The sequence below is a fragment of the Hyla sarda genome, chromosome 5 (assembly GCF_029499605.1).
Source record: "Hyla sarda isolate aHylSar1 chromosome 5, aHylSar1.hap1, whole genome shotgun sequence".
Taxonomy (NCBI): Eukaryota; Metazoa; Chordata; class Amphibia; order Anura; family Hylidae; genus Hyla; species Hyla sarda.
The window spans coordinates 227472692-227491320 of NC_079193.1; the positions used below are offsets into that span (position 1 = coordinate 227472692).

Below are 18629 nucleotides of genomic sequence, written 5' to 3' on the forward strand. Positions count from 1 at the left end.
ATAAGGATGAGAAAATGACAACGTTAGGTGAGAAGTTACTTGTCTAGAAAGTTTAAGAGGTTGGTTATGCTATACAAAAATATTGATTTTTTTTTCTAAAAGATGAATATTGCAGCAGTTCACACGGGCACGACAAAGCATGTAATGGCATTTCTGTAGCAAAGCAGTGTGAAACCTCTCCACCTCTTTGAGAAGACCACCTTATCCAGACCACATTTTGTGTGACAGGTTTTCAGTCCAGGGTTGCACAGTGAGTATTTTCTTCGAGGAGACCCCCTCCAAAGAAGACAACTTATTTCTGCAATTTTGGATGGTCTTCTCTAAGAGGCTTCACTGTACATTCAGAAAGAAGTTTTAGAGTTAAATCCTATGGTTTCCATTAGGGATCGACCTATTATCGGTTTGGCCGATATCAGCCGATATTCATGATTTTAAGCGTTATCGGTATCGGCAATTACCTTGCCGATAATCCGATAATGCCCAGCCCCCCGCACCGCCCCCACCACACCGCACCCCCCCCCCCACCGTGTTGCACCCCCCACCGCACCCCATCGCGTTGCACCCCCCACCGCACCGGCCCGGCCCCATTGCCTCCCCCATCCCTGGTTTTAGAATTACCTGTTCCCGGGGGCCACGCTACTTCTGGCTCCTGCTGCGTCCTGCGTTACGCTGTGCGCAATGACGAGTGACGTGACACGACATCACCATCAGTGCACACAGTGACAGCTCAGGAGGACCGGGGATGGGGATGGGGAATGGGGAAGGCAATGGGGCCGGGGCGGTGCGGTGGGGGGTGCGACGCGGCGTGGTGCGGTGGGGCGCGCGAGGAGGTGGGGGGGCGGTCGCGGTGATAGGAATCAGGAGGACCCCCGGACAGTCAGGGGGAGAGAAGCTGGTGGCGGCGGCTTATGGCACGGCAAAAGCCGCTGCAGTTCATTGATTTAAAGCGCCCGCTTTAAATCAATGATCTGCAGCAGTGTCGCGGGGGGGGATAAATAGCCGATAACTGAAATATCGGTATAAGTTATCGGCTATCGGCCCTAACCTCCACAGATTATCGGTATCGGCCCTAAAAAAAATCGATATCGGTTGATCCCTAGTTTCCATGGCATTCAGTTTAGTTTCAGTATTCAGGTACACATGTGGCACCAATGTACACCATTTACACCAAAGAAAAACCTTACATTGGGACTAGTTTATCACTGTCTAAAAAGGAGAACTCTTGGAAACCCTAGTAGCCTGTCAGTGCTCAGCTTTCATTTTTGATACTGCTTTGGTAACTGCTATGGGACACAAAGTCATTTAGGGAAAAAAAAGAATTTTTTCAAGCTGTTTTTTACATTAAAGGGGTACTCCAGTAGAAAACTTTTTTTTTTATTTTTTTTTATCCAATCAGTACTTTTTAGCAGCTGTATGCTACAGAGGAAATTCTTTTCTTTTTTCATTTCTTTTTTGTATTGTCCACAGCGGAGAGCTGACACCTCTGTCTGTGTCAGGAATTGTCCAGAGCAGCATAGGTTTGCTATGGGGATTTTCTCCTACTCTGGACAGTTCCTTATATGGGCATCAGGTGTCAGCAGAGAGCACTGTGGACAAGACAAAAAAGAAAAAAAAAAAAAAAGAATTTCCTCTGTAGCATACAGCTGCTAAAAAGTACTGGAAGGGTAAAGATTTTTTTACTAGAAGTCCTTTACAAATCTGTTTAACTTTCTGGCCTTTCTACCCCTTTAAAGCCAATGGTACAACAGATAGAACCAGAGGCAAAGGATCACATTAGATATTTACTCTGGTGTCATCCTTTAAAAATTTAAAATAAAATACCTTGTACCGTACCTTGTGTGCTAAGCCCCCAAAGTCAGATTTCCTATGTACCGGTAGGATCCTCCTGGTGGGATAACCCCTAGTCACCTCTTCCTTCTTTAATTTTATTGTGTTTGATGTACATAAATTGTATATATTTTATTATATGTATAGTACTTCCAGGACCTTAGGTCACATGACTAATAAGTCTAATGTTAAGTTAAGCTTAAGGACCTTCCAGGGCACGTGATGTGGTCACATGATGTACCATAATGCTTTGTGAAAGGACTGACAGCTGGTGGGAACCAATAAGCTCTAAGCCCCATATAAGGGAGCTGTTAACCAATCATCACTCTCTTGGTATCTGTACTGCAAAGCAGTAACAACTCTTTTGGGTTCCGGACTAGCAGAGAGAGGGGAGATCCGCGTAAACCTACAAGACAAAACTAGCCCTGAAGCCTACCAATTCAGCAGCTTACTAAACGTGAGTCTACAAAATCTAAATCCCGTTAATCCTGCGTGACTGCTGGACCTAAATAATTCCCCTAAATCCAGCGGAACAGCGTAATTCCAGATGCAGAGCTTCTATACTACAAGGTCCCAACCAACTGTGAGGAACTTACAGACTACTCTTCTGTATAGACTGTTTGCCGTTATCAACCTGCATAAAAGCTGCAGTAAAGTTATCTACAGTTTACTAAACCTCCGGTTGTGGACAATCCCTATCGTTCCTGGGACGGGTGGCGGTAGGATATATATCTATAGAGGAAGAACCCGCACCCTGGCGTCACGACAGTTAAGGGTTAATCCAACACCCTTTCACCATTACACAGCTACACCACCTACATCCTACACCCCCAAGCTACCACATATTTGTACATCTTTTAGAAACCCCCTTTTTTTGTACATCTTTTGGGAACCCCCGCTTCTTGTACATACCAAAGGGAGAACAATTGGAAACAGATTGGTAAGAGGGGACATAGCTATTAAAAAGAAAAGTGAACAAAGTTTTTTATCTACAACTAAAAAAGCCACATTTGCATGTGTATCGTATCGTGCATGCAATGTAGTGGCATAATTAAAGGGGAAAATATCCATCACCCCAAGAGAGTATACATAATTCCCAAATTTATTATTTTTTTTTTTTTTATAGATGCACGAGACGGAATGTAATCTATTTATTAAGGTGTCTCTGTGGAATGGGATATGTGGTGCAGACAGCATAAATCTGCTATACGCAAGACCCTACAGACTAAAATATGTAATGGAAAATCATCTGTTACCAGACACTTTTTAGGGAAAAAATCACTATAAATGAATTAAGGTGTCAAGTGTTAGTAACGCAAGGTGTGAACAAGAAGAGTAATAAGAAGCGGTTATTACTAAGGGAAATATTTTGGATCTCAGAACTTGAAACTTTACAACCGTCAGGATTGAATGAGATGTGCAATTTTAGATCATTCTAACAAAAAGATAAACCGCCACGTGGTTCTGCCATTTCATACTTCTCTACTGACTTCCATCTAACACCTCGTCCCAACATTTTTGGCCCATAATAATAAGTCCATACAGCAAGTATGCGTTTTATTTAAAAAACAAAAAACAAGTGTAATCCCAGCCAACTCAACTTTCTGAAACAGATACACGGAGGAACATTTATCTTTGGATGTAGAGCATGTTTTACTTAGCTTGGACACAATAAATGTCACAGGAGTGCCTAAGCATAGATTTATATGACAAATCAGGAGGTCCAGAGGTTAAAGGGGTACTCCCATGGAAACTTTTTTTTTTTTTTTTTTTTTTTTTTTTTAAATCAACTGGTGCCAGAAAGTTAAACAGATATGTAAATCACTTCTATTAAAAAATCTCAATCCTTCCAGTACTTTTTAGGGGCTGTATAATAAAGAGAAATCTAAAAAATAAATGCATTTCCTCTGATGTCATGACCACATTGCTCTCTGCTGACCTCTGCTATCCATTTTAAGAACTGTCCAGAGCTGGAGAAAATCCCCATAGCAGATATATGCTGCTCTGGACAGTTCCTAAAATGGACAGCAGAGGTCAGCAGAGAGCACTGCGGTCATGATTTCAGAGGAAATGCATTTCTTTCTTTTTTTTTTTGCTTTCTTGCTTTCTCTTTAGTATACAGCCACTAAAAAGTACTGGAAGGATTAAGATTTTTTAATAGAAGTGATTTAAAAATCTGTTTAACTTTCTGGCACCAGTTGATTTAAAAAAAAAAAAAAAAGGTTTCCACGGGAGTACCCCTTTAAGCAAATTTGTGTAAATGCTCTACATGGAGAGATTAAGAAATTTAACTTTGCAGTGGTAATGAATTTATCAAAGGTGACTTTTGCATAGAAAGTCACAAACCCCTTCAAAAATGCCACAAATCTACACCAGCCCTGACCTGGCTTTAAAAACAAAAATGCACATATGTGGTAGCCCTTGGGGGGTGTATGGTAGTGGTGGTATAGTATCGGTATATGAGGGGTTAATGTTAACCCTATAGTTCGTGACGCCAGGCTGAGGGCTGGTATGCTGAATCAATGTTCCGGCCTATCGCCGCCCTTCCCAGTAACGATAGCTTCATGAAATGACTGAAGGTCCACAAGGAGATTGAACTTGAACAACTTTACTAAAGTTCTTGCAATATTCACGGCACACTAACAGTCTCATACAAACAGTCCTTAGGTTGCTTAGTGACTGATAGTTGTTGCGGACCTTGAGTTAGTTATACAGTCTCTGAATTTAGGGAGAGATTTGCAGATCCGTCCGGATTTAGGGGAGTTATTAGGTCCGGTGATGCTGCAGAGTGTTTGGGAATTGATACACTCTATAATTAGATTGTTCAGCCGTCGCCGCAAGGCTCAGACCTAACTCCCTGCGTTAGTTGGTGCACAGATCCTTCTCTCATGACAGCCCACGAGGTAAGAGAGAGAAACATGGCTGCCGCTCCCTTATATGGGCAGGGGGTGGGGCGAATCTGATCGGTCCGAACATCTGCCATTCACCATTACATGGTGTAATGGGATTGCTTACGTCACAGGGCCTCTAAAGGTCCTTAAGCTTAATACTATAGAGTTCACCTAGTCACATGACCCGCAGGTCCTGCAACGCTATGGAATAAAGTAATTAACCATTTATTTACATATATGTTATCCTATTTACATTAATCTTTGCATAAAATACCGATCTATAAACTGAAATAGAGGCGACTGGGGGTAGACTGGATGACAGGGATCCCTACGTCCTAGAGACTCTGGCTATGGGGACCCATACATAAATAGGTACCGTATAGAATGCGGTACCGGGACACCACACATATTTTGCGCAATGGGGTAAAAGTTGCAAAAAAAAATTATATATATATATATATATATATATATATATATATATATATTCACAACCCAGATACACATAACTGCAGAACACAAATTCCAACAACCTAAAATAAAAGGCTGGAAATATCACTTGCCTTTTCACTGGTCTGGTAAAGCTTAAAGGGATAATCCGGGTAAAAACATCTTATCCCCTATACAAAGGATAGGGGATAAGATGTCTGATCGCGGGGGGCCAGCTGCTGGGACCCTCCCAGATCTCCCTGCAGCACCCGCATTCTACTTGGGGCTGCATCTCCAGTTATGGAAACCTCTGGGTTTCAGGAACTGGGGAGGTGACGTCATGCCACGCCCCCTCCATTCATGTCTATGGGAGGGGGCGTGATGGCCAACCCGGAGGTTTCCGAAACTGGAGACGCAGCCCTGCATAAAATGACATTCAAGGATAGGGGATAAGATGTCTGATCGCATAGGTCCCGCTGCTGGGGACCCCCCGCGATCTCTCCTGCAGCACCCCGAGTCATCAGCTCTCTGGAGCAAGGTTTGCTCCGTGGCTGATGACTACGATACAGGGACCAGCGGTTTGTGATGTCATGGCTCCGCCCCTCTTGATGTCATGCCCCACCGCCTTAATGCAAGTCTATGGGAGGGGGCGTGACTGTTACCACGCAGCGGGACCCCTGTGATCAAACATCTTATCCTCTATCCTTGGATAGGGGATAAGATGTCTAGGGGCGGAGTACCCCTTTAAGGGGTTAATAACAGTGCCTATTTAAAGGGGTATTTCGGGCAAAAACATCTTATCCCCTATCCAAAGGATAGGGGATAAGATGTCTGATCGCGGGGGGCCTGCTGCTGGGACCCCCGTGATCTCCCTGCAGCACCCGCATTTTATGCAGGGCTGCGTCTCCAGTTTCGGAAACCTCCGGGTTGGCCATCACGCCCCCTCCCATAGACATGAATGGAGGGGCGTGGCGTCACCTCCCAGTGCCTGAAACCCAGAGGCTTCCGAAACTGGAGACGCAGACCCGCGTCTGCGGGGAGATCGAGGGGGACCCAGCAGCGGGGCCCCTGCGATCAGACATCTTATCCCCTATCCTTTGGATAGGGGATAAGATGTTTTTGCCCAAAATAACCCTTTAAATAGGCACTGTCATTAACCCCTTAAAGGGGTACTCCGCCCCTAGACATCTTATCCAAGGATAGGGGATAAGATGTCTGATTGCAGGGGTCCCACTGCTGGGGACCCCCGCGATCTCTCCTGCAGCACCCCGAGTCAGCAGCTCTCCGGAGCAAAGTTTGCTCCGTGGCTGATGACGGGCCGGTGCGTGACGTCATGGCTCCGTCCCCTTATGCCATCACATCCCGCCCCCTCATGCAAGTCTATGGGAGGGGGTGTGGTAACAGTCACGCCCCCTCCCATAGACTTGCATTGAGGGGGGTGGGCATGACGTTATGAGGGGCAGAGCCATGACATCACTACCGCCGGTCCCTCTATCGTGAGTCATCAGCAACAGAGCAAACCTAGCTTCGGAGAGCTGATGACTCGGGGTGCTGCAGGAGAGATCGCAGGGGGCCCCCCAGCAGCGGGACCCATGCGATTAGACATCTTGTCCCCTATCCTTGGATAGGGAATAAGATGTCTAGGGGCGGAGTACCCCTTTAAGGACTCAGCCCATTTGGGCCCTAAAGTGTTATTCCGCTCCCCAGCGTCCGGAACAATTAGTTCCTTAACGCTGTGTGCGGGCTTCCGTGTTCAAGCCCGCCCCCTCCTGACCTCAGGCCTGCCCCCTCAATGAAAGTCTATCGGAAGGGGGCGTGATGGCTGTCACGCCCCCTCCCATAGACTTGCATTGAGGGGGCGGGATGTGACGTCACATAGCGGGGCGTGACGTCATGAGGGGGCGGGCGTGAACACAGAAGCCCACACGCAGCGCTAAGGAACTCAATGTTCTGGTCGCTGGGGAGCGGAATAACCCTTTAAGGCCCAAATGGGCTGAGTCCTTAAAGCGGTACTCCGCTTCTGGACATCTTATTCCCTATACAAGGATAGTGGATAAGATGTCTGATCGCAGGGGTCCCACTGCTGGGGACCCCCGCGATCTCTCCTGCAGAACCCCCCGAGTCATCAGCTCTCCGGAGCTAAGTTTGCTCCGTGGCTGATGACGGGCCGGTGGTGCGTGATGTCATGGCCCCGCCCCTAATGATATCACACCCCACCCCCTTAATGTAAGTCTATGGCAGGGGGCGTGGCAACAGTCACGCCCCCTCCCATAGACTTTCATTGAGGGGGCTGGGCATGACGCTGAGGGGCAGAGCCATGACATCACTACCGCCGGTCCCTCTATCGTGACTCATCAGCAACGAAGCAAACCTAGCTGCGGAGAGCTGATGACTCTGGGTGCTGCAGGAGAGATCGCGGGGGGTCCCCAGCAGACTTGCATAGAGGGGGCGGGACATGACATCACATAGCGGGGCGGGCCTGAACACGGAAGCCCGCACACAGCGTTCAGGAACCCTTTTAAGGACCCAGACAATTTTATTTTTACATTTTCGTTTTTTCCTCCTTGCCTTCTAAAAATCATCTCTTTTATATTTTCATCCACAGACTAGTATGAGGGCTTGTTTTGTGCTCGACCTGTTGTCCTTTGCAATGATATCACTCATTTTACCATAAAATGTATGGCGCAACCAAAAAATATACTATTTGTGTGGGGAAATTAATAAGAAAACCGCAATTTTGCTAATTTTGGAAGTTTTCATGCTGTAGACTTTACAGACATGTTTATAGACATGTTTTCTTTCTTCTGTGGATCAATACGATTAACATGATACCCATGGTTACATACATTTCTATTATATCGCTTTAAAAAAAATCACAAACTTTTTAACCAAAATTAGTGCATTTAACCCCTTAAGGACTGAGCCCTTTTTCACCTTAAGGACCCGACCATTTTTTGCAAATCTGACCACAGTCACTTTAAACATTAATAACCCTGGAATGCTTTTAGTTATCATTCTGATTCCGAGATTGTTTTTTCGTGACATAACCTACTTTAACATAGTGGTAACATTTTGTGGTAACTTGCATCCTTTCTTGGTGAAAAATCCCCAAATTTGATGAAAAATTTGAAAATTTAGCATTTTTCTAACTTTGAAGCTCTCTGCTTGTAAGGAAAATGGATATTCCAAAATTTTTTTTTTTATTCACATATAAAATATGTCTACTTTGTGTTTGCATCATAAAATTGACGGGTTTTTACTTTTGGAAGACACCAGAGGGCTTCAAAGTTCAGCAGCAATTTTCCAATTTTTCACAAAATTTTGAAACTCGCTTTTTTTCAGGGACCAGTTCAGGTTTGAAGTGGATTTGAAGGGTCTTCATATTAGAAATACCCCATAAATTACCCCATTATAAAAACTGCACCCCCCCCCCCCCCCCCAAAGTATTCAAAAAGACATTCAGTAAGCGTTTTAACCCTTTAGGGGTTTCACAGGAATAGCAGCAAAGTGAAGGAGAAAATTCACAATCTTCATTTTTTTACACTCGCATGTTCTTGTAGACCCAATTTTTGAATTTTTGCAAGGGGTAAAAAGGAGAAAATTTTTACTTGTGATTGAAACCCAATTTCTCTCGAGTAAGCACATACCTCATATGTCTATGTTAATTGTTCGGCGGGCGCAGTAGAGGGCTCAGAAGGGAAGGAGCGACAAATGGTTTTTGGGGGGCATGTCACCTTTAGGAAGCCCCTATGGTGCCAGAACAGCAAAAAAAAACACATGGCATACCATTTTGGAAACTACACCCCTCGGGGAACATAAAAAGGGGTAAAGTAAACCTTAATACCCCACAGGTGATTCACGACTTTTGCATATGTAAAAAAAAAAAAAAAAAAAAAAAAATGCTTGGTTTTCCAAAAGTTTTACATTTTTAAAAAGGGTAATAGCAGAAAATACCCCCCAAAATTTGAAGCCCAATTTCTCCCGATTCAGAAAACACCCCATATGGGGGTGAAAAGTGCTCTGCTGGCGCACTACAGGTCTCAGAAGAGAAGGAGTCACATTTGGCTTTTTGAAAGCAAATTTTGCTCTGGGGGCATGCCGCGTTTAGGAAGCCCCTATGGTGCCAGAACAGCAAAAAAAAACAAAACAAAAAAAACACATGGCATACTATTTTGGAAACTAGACCCCTCGTGGAACGTAAAAAGGGGTTAAGTGAACCTGAATACCCCACAGGCGTTTCACAACTTTTGCATATGTAAAAAATAAAAAAAATAAAAAATTTTAACTAAAATGCTTCTTTTCCCAAAAATTTTACATTTTTAAAAAGGGTAAAAGCTGAAAATACCCCACAAAATTTGTAACACAATTTCTCCCGAGTACGGCAATACCCCATATGTGATCATAAACTGTTGCCTTGAAATACGACAGGGCTCCAAAGTGAGAGCGCCATGCGCATTTGAGGCCTAAATTAGGGATTGCATAGGGGTGGACATAGAGGTATTCTACGCCAGTGATTCCCAAACAGGGTGCCTCCAGCTGTTGTAAAACTCCCAGCATGCCTGGACAGTCAGTGGCTATCTGGTAATACTGGGAGTCGTTGTTTTGCAACAGCTGGAGGCTCCGTTTTGGAAACCGTGGCGTACCAGACGTTTTTCATTTTTATTGGGGAGGGGAGGGGGGCTGTGTAGGGGTATGTGTATATGTAGTGTTTTTTACTTTTTATTTTATTTTGTGTTAGTGTAGTGTAGTGTTTTTAGGTTACAGTCGCATGGGCGAGGGTTCACAGTAGTTTCTCGCTGGCAGTTTGAGCTGCGGCAGAAAATTTGCCGCAGCTCAAACTTGCAGCCGGATACTTACTGTACACCTCCGCCCATGTGAGTGTACCCTGTACGTTCACATTGGGGAGGGGGTGGGAACATCCAGCTGTTGCAAAACTACAACTCCCAGCATGCGCTGACAGACTGTACATGCTGAGAGTTTTAGTTTTGCAACAGCTGTAGGCACACTGGTTATGTATCACTGAGTTTGTGAACTTACTCAGTGTTTCAAAACCAGTGTGCCTCCAGCTGTTGCAAAACTACAACTCCCAGCATGTACGGTGCATGGTGTAAGGTGACTGCTGGGAGTTGTAATTTGCAACAGCTGGAGGTACACCGGTCGTGAAACACTGAGTTAGGTAAAAAAAAAACTGAGTTTCACAACCAGTGTGCCTTCAGCTGTTGCAAAACTACAACTCTCAGCAGTCACCGACAGCCAATGGGCATTCTGGGAGTTGTAGTTATGCAACCAGCAGATGCACCACTACAACTCCCAGCATGCACTTTAGCTGTTTGTGCAAGCTGGGAGTTGTAGTTATACAACAGCTGAAGGTACACTTTTCCATAGAAAAAATGTGCCTCCAGCTGTTGCAAAACCATAAGTCCCAGCATGCCCATAAAGGAATGCTGGGAGTTGTGGTGGTCTGCCTCCTGCTGTTGCATAACTACAGCTCCCAGCATGCCCTTTTTGCATGCTGGGAGCTGTTGCTAAGCAACAGCTGGAGGCTGTCACTCACCTCCTGCTGCTGCTCCGTCGCAGGACTGTCCCTCGCCGCGGCCGTCGCTCCTGGGGCCCCGATCCCAACAGGGACGCCGGGGATCGGGGTCCCCAGCACCCGGGGTCTTCTTCCCGCACCCGCTCACGTCCTCAGGAAGAGGGGCGGAGCGGGTGAGGGAGTGACACCCGCAGCAGGCGCCCTGATTGGTCGGCCGGTAAACCGGCCGACGAATCAGGGCGATCGTGAGGTGGCACCAGTGCACCTCACCCCTGCTGGCTATGGCTGTTTGGGGCCATCAGAGACGGCCCTGATCAGCCAGTAATTCCGGGTCACCGGGTCACTGGAGATCCGATTGACCCGGAATCGCCGCAGATCGCTGGACTGAATTGTCCAGCGATCTGCGGCCATCGCCGACATGGGGGGGCGATATGCCGGGATGCCTGCTGAACGATTTCAGCAGGCATCCGGCTCCGGTCCCCAACCGGCTAGCGGTGGGGACCGGAATTCCCACGGGCGTATGGATACGCCCTGCGTCCTTAAGGACTCGGAATGCAGGGCGTATCCATACGCCCTGCGTCCTGAAGAGGTTAAAATCCCTCTATTTTGCTGACCTATAACTTTCATTTTTCCGTATAAGCGGCGGTATGAGGGCTCATTTTTTGCGCTGTGATCTGTAATTTTTTTATATCACATTTGCATATATAAAACTTTTAATACATTTTTTATCCATTTTTTGGGAATAAAATGTTATAATGTGTTTTTTTCTTATAATGTTGTTTTTTTTTGTTTTTTTTGTTTTTTACGTTCATGCCGTTCATTGTACGGGATAATTAACATTATATTTTAATAGTTCGGATATTTGCGCACGCAGCGATACCAAATATGGTTATTGAAAAAAATGTTTTACACTTTTTGGGGGAACGCCCACTTTCTCCTGCTGGAAGATTTTACTATGTGAGCCAGAATAAAGTAAGATACACAGCTTTTTAAAGCTCTGAATTTTTTTCTAAGGACTAGTTAGGGAACATAGCCTGAGTTAGTTTAGAAAAGTTTACTTAATGACAGGTACTCTTTAACAGTCCAGTAAATGCTGTCCGGGCATCCTGGGAGTTGTAGTTTTGCCACAGTTGGAGGCACCCTGGTTGGGAAACACTTAAATAGACAGTGATTACAGCTCCCGGCAGCTCTTTCTTACTTTTATATGTAAGGATTTGCTTTATCTGTATTAGTTATCTACTTATTTTTCTTTAATCCTGACTTTTTCCAATTTTTGGATGACATTTTGGTGGCTTCAGAACCAATTACCAGGTTTCCATAGAGTTCTGGTCTCAACATATGATGGTTTCAACATACAATGGTCGCCCCAGAACCAATTAATATTGTAACTTGAGGGACCACTGTATAAACACTAAAGGGATCTTTGCTGTTTTCTCTGGTTTCGCTTATAAAAAAGTAGGGGGTCCCCCACCAGCCTACACTACAAAGTCCCACATATCCGAGTCCCAATATAAAGCAATGACGGCAGAGCGTGTTACAGTGGACATTTGGACATTTTCCAGAGATCCTTTGGGTAACATTATGGTCTTTTGAGAAGAGGAAACCACTCGTTTCTTGTGAATGAGCCGCCTCACATGAAAAACATCTCATAATATGACCTGAGACACGCAGTGACAGGGACGCACAAAAATTCCATTGTTCGAGAACTGGGACTGGCTGAGCCAGTAGATGAGGGGCTCTAACAAAGTACAAGAGCAGAGGTCACTGGAGATCATCTTTCTATATGTCTGCTTTCATCCATCACAGTCTCTGCAGGACAGGAGACTGCGACCATAATACCATGGTGAAATCATACTTGCCAACTCCTGCGGAGACTCCCAGACCTCCTCAACCCCTGGAAGAGCAGACACATATCCCACAATGCCTGGAGACTTTTTTTTCCTACAGAAATTAGTGACACTATTCATGGGCACACTGGCACTTGTTATGGGGACACTGACATTTGTATATGGGGGTGCTTTCCCCCAATATAGCATTACTGACCATTTTAGACCCCTTTAGACCCACAGGTAATCTCCGTCAATCCTCTTGGTGGTGTACCACTGACAACCAATGGAATGAAAATTGAAACACATATGAATAATCTTTATTCCTTCTCGTAACAATAAGGAAAGCCAATTTCATTACTTTGAGCCTCTTGAGCATGCCAATGCAATCTAGAGGCAGAAATATGAGTCGCAATAGAGGGAATATAATAGAGGACAAACGCAAGCCAAGACAATCGACCAGGGGGTGCTTGGGGAAGACATGGTTAACTGCCTTCTGCTGAATCAAGCTATAAAAAGCCCAAGCATGTGAATGCCATAGCTGAGAGCATTCCAAGCACAACAGCTTCAGTCCATTCATTCTCTTATTATGCACAGTGCTTGTAATACTTAGCCCTCCATTAACCTGTCTGGACATGTAGATTAATAAAGTAGAATAACGTTTATATACTAGAAACATTGAGAGTATTGACTTTAAAGGGGGACTCCAGTGGAACACTATTTTTTTTTCAAATCAACTGGTGCCAGAAAGTTAAACAGATTCATAAATTACTTCTACTTAAAAATCTTAACCCCTCCAGTACTTATCAGCTGCTGTATACTACAAAGGAAGTTGAGTTGTTCTTTTCTTTTTGACCACAGTGCTCTCTGCTGACACCTCTGTCCATGGCAGGAACTGTCTGGAGCAGGAGAGCTTTGCTATGGGGATTTGCTCCTATTCTGGACAGTTCCTGACATAAACAGAGGTGTCAGCAGAGAGCACTATGGTCAGACAGAAAAAAACAACCCAACTTCCTCTGGAACATACAGCAGCTGATAAGTACTGGAAGGATTAAGATGTTTTAATAGAAGTCATTTACAAATCTGTTTAACTTTCTGGAGCCAGTTGATATGAAATTATGTTTTCCACCGGGGTATCCCTTTAACATACAATGGACTACTTTACAATACAGTTGCTACAAAATAAGCAGAACTAAGCAGATTATTCCAAATTACCCCCTTCCCCCCCCCCCCCCCCCCCCCTAAAAAAGGTTTTGTTAGCATGTATATTTTGACACAGATTTTCTGAAGCAAATTACTGCTAACCGCTGTGGAAATGGGACAGCAGAGTCCCATTGAAGTCATTGGGTAGTAAATTTTGGCAGAATTTTTTGTGCATGGAAACTCTGCTGTGTGAACATAGCCTTAGGGTATGTTTATACATGAATATTTTTTACTGCTGAGGTTCCTACACTTAAGTTTTTTTGGGTAGGAAATTAAGCAGCAGAAAAAATGCAGCAAAATATGCAGCAAAATTCACACGTGTGAATGTACCCTTTTCGGCAGTGGAATCTCCACTGTTGAAAATCCGCCGCAGAGCCTATTGGCTTCAGTGGAGTCTGCAGCGGATATTCCGCAGCAGAGATTCCGCTGCCAAAAATTTGCTGCGGATAGCCCAAGGTGACCCCTGAAATACACATGTGTGAACGTACCTTAAGGGTATGCTCACACGTGCGTATTTTTTCTGTAGATCTGCTGCTCACTAACTTTAATGGATAAGAAAAACAGCAAATCTGCAGCAGAAAATATGTACGTGTGAATGTACCTGCAGGGTAAGGTCACGGGTGCCGTATTTTGCTGCGTATTTGCTGCTGCCTATTTTTCTTACTATTGAAGTTAATAGGTAGCAAAATACACAGCTGGTTTTGCTACCCAATCCGGCATGTGTGACCCTCCCCTCAGGGTCTATTTACACATACAGTATCCTGCGCATATTTGATGCATACAGTATCCTGCAGGATTTGATGCGCAGGATTTGCAGCTGCAGATTTTAATGTGAACTAAATGGCTGAACACAGCTTCAAATCCTGCTCATCAAATATGTGCAGGATACTGTCAGAGTGAATACACCCTTAGGGTATGTTCAGACAAGCGGATCCACAGCGCATTTTATGCTGCAAATCCGCCGCCGAAGTACCCCTAGTTGGTGCCTCAGATGTACCTCCTCGGAGCAGCAATAAGCCACTACGAGCAGACACATGGGCAGCATACTCGCACATTGAGGCTGCTCTCGGCTTAGCTCAGGGAGCAGGGGGAGTGGTCGCGATGTGTGCGAGTACACCATGCATGTGTGGCGACTCACATATCGCAGCAGTGTGTCTGCTCGTAGCAGTGTATTGCCACTCCGAGCAGTCACATCCGAGGCACCCTTTAAGTGTCCTTCGTGGCAGATCCGCAGCTTTAAATACGCTGTGTATCCGCTCGTCTGAATGTACCCTTAGGGTGTGTTCACATGTGCGCATTTTCTGCTGCAGATTTGCTTCAGCAGATTTAACTACACATTAAAGTCAATGGGAAGCAAAATCCGCAGCAGCAAATCTGCAAATACGCACATGTGAACGCACCCTTATGGGATTTTTGCACAGATATTCCGCATATTCTGCTGCTTATTTTATCATTGACTTACCAGCAAAAAATAAGCTGCAAAAAAAAACTGTTGAAAATAAGCAGCTGAAAATAAGCAGCAAAGCCCGCACTAAAATCCGCAGCAAAATCCGCTCGTTTGAACAAGCCCTTAAGGATCTATTCACATGTGCATATTTTCTGCTGCAGATTTGCTGTAGCAGATTTTGCTATCCATTTAAGTCAATGGGCAGCAAAATCTGCAGCAAAAATCTGCACCAGTGACCGTACCCTAAGAATGCGTCCACATGAGCGGATTTTCTTTCAAACTTGCAGTGTGTTTCCCACTTCGAGTTTGAAAGGGGGTGGTCTCTCCGCGGGCTGTTTTCAACTGTTGAAAATCCACCACAGACCATATTAACTACACCATATTAACTGACTTTTCCGCAGCACAGATCCCCCCACCAAAAATAAACAGGCTGAGAGTCTGAAAGAAAATCTGCTCATGTGAATGAGCCCTAAGGGTATGTTTACATGGGAGTATTTTGCTGCATATTTTCTGGAGCCGATATGCTGCTTTTTATTTTCTGCTGCTTATTTTATGATTGACTTACCAGCAAAAAATACATTTGCATTACTTATGCATGCTACTTAATCTTCCTTTTTGCTTCTATAGATTGTTGTATTTTCTTGCTTGGAAAAATTCAATTATAATGTTTTTAAAAACTATATGACCTATTCCCTATTATTACATTAACTGTGCCCCTCCTATTTTAAGACAAGTCTCTTATATAAGATGCTGGTTATTAACTGCTGTAAACAGTGTGCGGTTTTAACCACACCCCAAACTAAAGCTGGCAACAAGCAAAACATGCAACAAAACAAAAAGCTTGGTCAACACCAGCCATTTGTTCCATTTTCAACAACTGTTTTACTCTGAAAAGCTGTGATAGTTAAAGGAGTACTCCACTAAAAAAATGTTTTGATCATCTGATGCCAGAAAGTTAAACAGATTTGTAAATGACTTCTATTAAAAAATCTTAATCCTTCCAGTACTTATCAGCTGCTGTTATGATCCACAAGAAGTTCTTTTCCTTTTGAATTTCCCTTCTGTCTGACCACAGTGCTCTCTGCTGACACCTCTGTCCATTTTAGGAACAGTCCAGAGTAGGAGCATATCTCATAGCAAACCTCTCCTGCTCTGGACGGTTCCTAAAATGGAGAGATTTCTGGCACCAGTTGATTTAAAAAAAAAATGTTTTCCAGTGGAGTACCCCTTTTAAAGTGCCCCTTTGCTTTTTTTCACAACTTCACAATGACTTACAAAGAAGTCTAAGCAGACAACTCTTCCAATACCTATTTAGTACTTGGGTGCGGGGAAATATGCAGAATTTTGCATGGACTGTACAAGGGCAGGGAAAGCTCAAGCAAATAATTATAGGTCCCAAATATTTGCTCTGCGAGCGGAGAAAATAATCTCTCTGGTCTCAGCCATTATGTCTGATAGTGGAGCAGCTGCTGAAAGAATTTGACTCATCCCACGAAATTCCAGGAGGATTTAAGTGCTGTGTGCTGTACACAACAGCAACGCGTTTCTTCCTCTCTGAAAGATCTTCATTGGTTTATCAGATTATCAGGTTTTTTTTTCCTGAGAGGATACAGGATTTTCTCTATGTACACATGGAGGAGAGGTTTTCAATAACCTTTGTTCTATCATATCCATAGAATCCTATTGGTATATATCTGGCTGGTATGCATTGCCATACAATATTTTTTTTCAACTGAATTGAAGTGAGGCAGCGTGAAAAGCTTGTACAGTGACCCCCCGACCTACGATGGCCCCGACATACGATCATTTCAACATGCGATGGCCTCTCAGAGGCCATCGCATGTTGAAGGCCGCATCAACATACAATGCTTTTGTATGTCGGGGCCATCGCATAAACGGCTATCCGGCAGCGCAGACTACTTCAGCTGCCACCGGATAGCCGTTTACGGTGCCCTGTGTGGTCCGCTGACGATTACTTACCTGTCCTCGGGGCTCCGGCGCGTCCTCTTCGGGATCCCCTGCATCGTCGGCACTCTCCATCGTCATAATCACGTCGCTGCGTACGCCGTCCAGTCATCCAATAGGAACGGTGTGCGTAACGACGTGATGGCGGCGACGGACAGCGCGGATGCCGGGGAAGCAGAGGCCTTGCCGGAGCGTCAGGGACACCCCTGGGACGCGGCGACAGCGATGGAGGGCGACATCCAGGGCAGCGGTGACTAGCAGTGACGGTCCGGAGCGGCGGGGACAGGTGAGTACAACTTCCTCTACCAGTGGTCTTCAACCGGCGGACCTCCAGGTGTTGCAAAACTACAACTCCCAGCATGCCCGGACAGCCAACGGCTGTCCGGGCATGCTGGGTGTTGTAGTTTTGCAACATCTGGAGGTCCGCAGGTTGTAGACCACAGTCCTATACTTTACATTGCACAGATCCCTCAACATGTGATGGTTTCAACAAACGATGGTCCATTTGGAACGGATTACCATCGTATGTTGAGGGACCACTGTAACTATATGGCATACAGCTTGTAGATACCCAGCTATACATTTGGCACATATATTAAGAGATTTCACTGTTTCATGCATTGGGACATGGAACATTAAAAGAGCCTCAGTTCTGGTCTCGTTGTCTAAGGAATTCTACACAAAGGAGCACATTTATTACAATCATTCTTCATGTTGGGATCCTTAATAATAACCTTCACATACATGGCAAGCATTACAGTAGTCAAAAAATATTTAGCACAATAAATGTAGACATTCGTTTTCCAGGGGGAAGGAAAACCAACATTTTGGAAGATATATTTCACAGTATTTCATTTTCTGATATGTCCACGGGAACACGCACTTTAATGTGTTGTGCCAAAGACTTACATCAGTTATTAATGGCCACATTAATATTCCATAGTTTATAATTTTCTGTACAATGAGGTATTGGTCAAAGCAGCAAGAGATAGGTAGTGGCAGACCAACTCATGTTGTGACTCACTGCTTTATTAAAATTTGTCACCAGACAGACTCACAAGGTTAAAGCCTACCTGTCAGATCACACAAAAAAACTAAACTGTTACAGTCATGGCCGTAAATGTTGGCACCCCTGAAAACTTTCTAGAAAATTAAGTATTTCTCATAGAAAAGGAATGCAGTAACTTTGCTATACATGTTTATTCCCTTTGTGTGTATTGGAACTAAACCAAAAAAGGGAGGAAAAAAAGCAAAGTGGACATGTCCCACCAAACTCCAAAAATGGGCTGGACAAAATTATTGGCACCCTTTCAAAATTGTGGAAAAATAATATTGTTTCAAGCATGTGATGCTCCTTTAAACTCACCTGGGGCAAGTAACAGGTGTGGGCAATATAAAATTCACACCTGAAAGCAGATAAAAAGGAGAGAAGTTCACTTAGTCTTTGCATTGTGTGTGTGTGTGTGTGTGTGTGCCACACTAAGCATGGACATCAGAAACAGGAGAAGAGA

The 18629-nt window shown here is 44.5% G+C and overlaps 1 protein-coding gene across 6 annotated transcripts in view; it reads right to left on the reverse strand.

Moving 5' to 3' along the window:
- The window catches only part of KIF13A (kinesin family member 13A), a 268080-nt gene that overhangs the window by 114346 nt on the left and 135105 nt on the right, over positions 1-18629 (reverse strand). The window lies entirely within an intron of this gene.